At 35.7% G+C, this 5,905-nt stretch overlaps 1 non-coding gene across 1 annotated transcript; it reads left to right on the top strand.

Annotated features, from left to right (window-relative positions):
• Nucleotides 1–745: 745 nt before the first annotated feature.
• Nucleotides 746–859, top strand: LOC118573526. The gene has a single exon (XR_004943637.1). It is a non-coding gene; the product is annotated as a U5 spliceosomal RNA (small nuclear RNA).
• The last annotated feature ends 5,046 nt before the right edge of the window (nucleotides 860–5,905 follow it).

Below are 5,905 nucleotides of genomic sequence, written 5' to 3'. Positions count from 1 at the left end.
CCATGGGGCTGGGCAAGACCGGAGAAAACTTCAGCTACAAAAAGGCAATGACTTTTTCAACTGTGTTTTATGAATATGAATACAAGAATGAGTTCCCTTACAAGAAACACACTGTGTTGTCCATAAAGAGGTGACTTCTCTTTCATGTATATTTATAATGAAACTTGAACAAGGAGTTTGCTCAGGAGAATAGAACTGTGTTTTCTAGTAACAGATACAATTTCTCTCTCAACTTTTCTTAAGAATGGGATAATAACAGTTGGTTTTCTCAAGTCCAAAACACTGTACTTGCTTGTCACAAAGGCACATGTGTTTGAACTTTGTATATGAATGTAACTAGAACAGTGAATTTGCTCCCTGGAAAAACAACCTTGTTTCTAAGAAAAGGCACAACATTTCTTTGAACTGCTTTTATGAATGTGAATACACCAGTGAGTTCCCTTACAAGAAACACACTGTGTTTTCAATAAAGAGTTGAAAATTCTGTTTCAACTGCATTTAACAAGGTGACTTGAACAGGGAGTTTTCTCAGGAGAAAAGCACTGTGTTTTCTATTAACAGAGGTGATTTCTCTTTCAACTCTGCTAAGGAACATGAAAAGAACAGGGGTTTTTCTTAGATCCAATGCCATATACTTGCCAATAAGACAGGAGAGTTTGCTTTCACCTGTGTATATGACTGACTAGAACAGTGACTTTGCTTCCAATAAAACCAGTGTTGTTTAAAAGTAATAGACATACTCTGGTTTCTTGGTTTCTCTTCAGATCGTATAAATCTTTCGCCTTTTACTAGAGATTTCTGTGGAGAGGAATAACTCTGAGTCTTAACCCAATTTTTTGAGGTCCTGCATATGCAGGGGAAAAAAATTTTAAAAAATAATAGACAGTATCTCTTTCAGTTACATTTTATGATTTCGAACAAGACACTGAGTTCCCTTACAAGAAACATACTGTGTTTGCAACAGAGCGAAGATTTCACTTTTAGTTGAATTTGCAATGTGACTAGAGCAGGGAGTTAGATCAGGAGAAAAACACTGTTTTATTTTATTTATTTATTTATTTATTTATTTATTTGGTAACAGAGGTGGTTAATCTTTCAACTTTGCTTAGAAAAAAGATTAGAAGAGTTGATTTTCTTAGATCCAGTGTACTGTATTAACAGAGGGAAGCTATCTTTCAATGGTGTATATGAATGTCACTGCAACAGTGACTTTGCTTCCAAGAAAAGCACTGTTGTTTCTAAAAGAGGAGTCCACGTATGCATCAAACTGCATTCATAAATGTGGATGCAACAGTAAGTTCCATTACAAGAAACACACTGTGTTTTCAATGAAGTGACGACTTCTGTTTCACCTGCATTTACCAATGTGACCTGAACAGAGAGTTTGTTCAGGAGAAAAGCACATTGATATCTTTTGTCAGAGCCTATTTCTCTTTCAACTTTGCTTGGGAATGTGATAAGAACAGAGGGTTTTCCCAGATCCAATGCCCTGTGCTTGCTAGTAACAGAAGGGAGTTGTTATCAACTGGGTGTATGAGTGTGCCTGGAACATTGACTTTGAAAGCTTTCAAGGAAAGCACTGTTGTTAAAAAAAGAGGCAACATCTCATTCAACTGCATCTATGAATGTGAATACAACACTGAGTTTCCTTATGAGAAACACACTGTTTTCAATAAAAAAGTGATTACTCTATTAACTGTATTTACCAATGTGTCTAGAACAATGAGTTTGTTCTGGAGAAAAGAAATGTGTTTTCTAGTGGCAGAGGTGATTTCTCTTTATACTTTGTTTAGAAACATGACAAGAGCAGTAGGTTTTTTAGATACAGTTCATTGTACTTGCTAGTAACAGAGGTGAGTTGTCTTTCAGCTATATATATATGAATGGGATGGCAATAGTCATATTGCTTCCAAGAAAAGCACTGCTGATTCTAAGAAAAGTGGCAACATCTAATCAACTATGTTTATGAATGTGAACACAACAGTGAGTTCCCTTACAAGAAACACAGTTTTCCATAAAGGGGTGTCCTCTGTTACAACTTCATGTAGCAATGTGACTAGAACAGTTAATTTACTCAGAGAAAAGTACTGTGTTTTGAAGTAAAAGTGGCATTTTCTCTTTTAACTTTGCTTAGGAATGTTGTAGGAATAGTTGTTGTTCTTAGATTCAATGCCCTGTAATTGCTAGTAACAGAGGCTAGTTGTTTTCAACTGTGTATAGGAATGTGCCTAGAACAGTGACTTTGCATCCAAGAAAAGTGATATTTTCTCAGAGCAAAGAAGTATCATGTCTTTCAACTGTGTTTCTGAATGTGAATACAACAGAGTTCCCTTACAACAAACACACTGTGTTTTTGATAAAGAGGCTACTTCTCTTTCAACTGCATTTCCAGTGTTAGTAGAACAAGGAGGGTTTTTTTGTTGTTGTTTTTGTTTTTGTTTTTTAGGAGAAAAGCACTGTGTTTTCTATTAACAAGTCAATATCTCTTTCAACATTGCTTATGAACATCAAAAGAACAGTCGGTTTTCTTAGATCCAGTGCCCTATACTTGCTAGTTTCAGAGGAGAGTTGTTTTCAACTGTGTATAAGAATGTGACTGAAATGGGACTTTGCTTCCAAGAAAAGCACATTTACTTCTAGGTAAAGAGGCAACTTCTCTTTCACCTGCATTTTATGAGTGTGAATAAAACAGTGAGTTCTCTGACAAGAAAGACACCGTGTTTTCAGTAAAGAGGCAACTTCTCTTTTAATTGCATTTACAATGCGACTAGAACAGGGAGTTAGCTCGGGAGAAAAACATTGTGTTTTCTAGTAACAGAGGCAGTTTCTCTTTAACTTTGCTTAGGAACATTGTAAGAATAGTTGGTGTTCTTAGATTCAGTGCCCTGTAATTGCTAGTAACAGAAGCTAGTTGTTTTCAACTGGGTGCATGAAAGTGACTGGATCAGTGACTTTGAATCCAAAAAGCAACATTGTTTCAAAGAAAAAGGGAAATATCTCTATCAACTTCGTTTATGAAAGTAAATACAACAGTGAGTTCCCTTACAGTAAACACACTGTGTTTTTACTAAAGAGGTGACTTACATTTCAACGGCATTTACCAATGTGACATGAACAAGGAGTTTGCTCAGGAGGGAAGCACCATGTTTTTGAGTAAAAGAGATTTCTCTTTCAACTTTGCTTAGGAATGTGATAAGAACAATGAATTTTCTGAGATCCAGTGCACTGTTCTTGCTAGTAACAGGTGAGTTGTCTTTCAAATGTGTATATGAATGTGATTTCAACAGTGTCTTTGCTTCCAAGAATGGTACTGTTGTTTCTAAAACAAAGAAGCAACATCTCCATCAACTGCATTTCTCTATGTGATTACAACAGTAAGTTCCCTTACAAGAAACACACTGTGTTTGCAATAAAGAGGCATCTTCTGTTTCAACTACAATTAACAATGTGACTTGAACAGAAATTTTGCTCAGGAGAGGAACACTGTTATTTCTATTAACAGAGGTGATTTCTCTTTCAACTATGCTTAGGAACGTGATGAAAACAGTGGGTTTTCTTAGATCCAGATTCCCTGTAATTGCTAGTAACAGAGGCGAGTTGGCTTCAGCTGTGTTTATGCCTGTGATTAAAACAGTATCTTTGCTTCCAATAAAACCAGTGTTGTTTCTAAGTAAAGAGGCAACATCTCTTTCACCTGCATTTTGGAATTTGAATAAAACAGTGAGTTTCCTTACAAGAAACACACTGTGTTTTCAATAAAGAGGTGACTGTACTTTTTATTGAATTTACAATGTGACTAGAACAGGGAGTTAACTCAGGAGAAAAACTGTGTTTTCTACTAGCAGAGATGACTTCTCTTTCTACTTTGCTTAGGAACATAAGAATAGTCAGTTTTCTTAGATCCAGTGCCCTATACTTGCTAGTAACAGAGGGGGGTTGTTTTTAACTGTGTATATGAATGTGACTCAAAGAGTGACTTTGTTTCCAAGAAAAGCACTGTTGTATATAAGAAAAAAGGTGATATCTCTTTCAACTGCTTTTATGAATATGAATACAACAATGAGTTCCCTTCCAAGTAACACACTGTGCTTTCAATAAGTAGGTGATTACTTTTTTAACTCCGTTTACTAATGTGACTAGAAAAGTACTGTGTTTTCAAGTAATTGATGTGATTTCTCTTTCAACTTTGCATAGGAACGTGATAAGAACATTGGGTTTTCTTAGATTCAATACACTGTGCTTGCTGTTAACAAAGTCAAGTTGTCTTTCAACTGTGTATATGAAAGTTACTGCAACAATAACTTGGCTTCAAGAAAAAGAACTGTTGTTTCTAAGCAAAGAAATAATGTGTCTTTCAACTGCATTTGCAAACGTGAATATTTCCTTCTAACAGTCACACTGTGTTTTCAATAAAGAGGTGACTTCTGTTTCAACTCTATTTCCCAATGTGACTAGAACAGGAAGTGTGCTCAAGAGAAAAGTACTGTTTTCTATAAACAAAGGTGGTTTCTCTTCCAACTTTGCTGATGAACATCATAAAAACAGTGGGTTTTCTTACATCTAATGTACTTGCTAGCAACAGAGGCAAGTTTTCTTTCAACTGTGTATATCAATGTGAGTAGAACAGTGGCTTCGCTTGCAAGAAAATCATTGTTTCTTCTCAGAAGGCACATCTTTTTCAACTGTGCTTATGAATATGAATACAACAGTGAGTTCCCTTACAGGCAACACACCTTGTTTTCGATAAAGGAGTGACTTCTGTTTGAACTACATTTACTAATGTGATGGGAACAGGGAGTTTGAAGGAGAAAGCACTGTGTTCTGTAGAAATAGAGCAATTTTTCTTTCATCTTTGTTCTTATCATGTTCAAAAGCAGTGGGGTTTTTAAATCCAGTGCACTGTTCTTGATAGTAACAGACATGAGTTGTTTTTCAGCTGTGTATATGAATGACTGGAATAGTGACTTTGTATCCAAGAAAAGCACTGTTGTTTTTAAGAGAAGAGGCAACCTCTCTTTCAACTGTGTTTATGAAAGTGAATACAACAGTAAGTTCACTTATAAGAAATACCCTGTGTGTTCAATGAAGAGGCAAATTCTCTTTTAACTGCATTTACCAATATGACTCGAACTGGCTTTTTTCCTCAGGAGAAAAGCACTGTATATTCAAGTAACAGAGGTGATTTCTCTTTCAACTCTGCTTAGCAATGTGATAAGAACAAATGGGTTTTCTTAAATCCAATGCACTGTACTTACTAGTAACAGAAGCAAATTGCATTTCAACTGTATATAGTTTGACTGCTGCAGTGATTTTGCTTCTAAGAAGAGCACCCCTATTTCTATACAAAGACACAAAATGTCTTTCAACTGCATTTATGAATGGGAATACAACAGTGAGTTTCTTTACAAGAACACCTTGTTTTAACTGCATTTACCAAAAATGTGAATAGAATAGGGAGTTAGCACAGGAGAAAAGCACTGTGTTTTCTAGTAACAGGTGATATATCTTTCAACTTTTCTCAGGAACATGATGAGAAACATGTGTTTTCTTAGATCCACTGCACTATACTTGGGATTAACAGTGTCCTTCAACTGTGTATATGACTGTGATTAGAATATTGACTTTGCTTTCAGGAAAAGCACTGCTCTTTCTAAGAAAATAGGCAACATGTCTTTCAACTGCATTTATGAATGTGAATACAACTGTGAGTTCTATTACAAGAAATACACTGCGTTTTCAAGAAAGTGCCAAATTCTATTTCAACTGCGTTACCAATGTGATTAGAGTAGGGAGTTTGACCAGGAGAAAAGCACTGTTTTCTATTAACAGAGGCCATTTCTCTTTCAACTTTGCTTAGTAACATGATAGGAACAGTGGGTTTTTAAGATCCAATGCTCTGTACATG

This window comes from Onychomys torridus, chromosome 23 (assembly GCF_903995425.1).
Source record: "Onychomys torridus chromosome 23, mOncTor1.1, whole genome shotgun sequence".
NCBI lineage: Eukaryota > Metazoa > Chordata > Mammalia > Rodentia > Cricetidae > Onychomys > Onychomys torridus.
The sequence above is the reverse complement of the archived record's forward strand: the minus strand, read 5'-3'. Positions and strand labels throughout refer to the sequence as shown.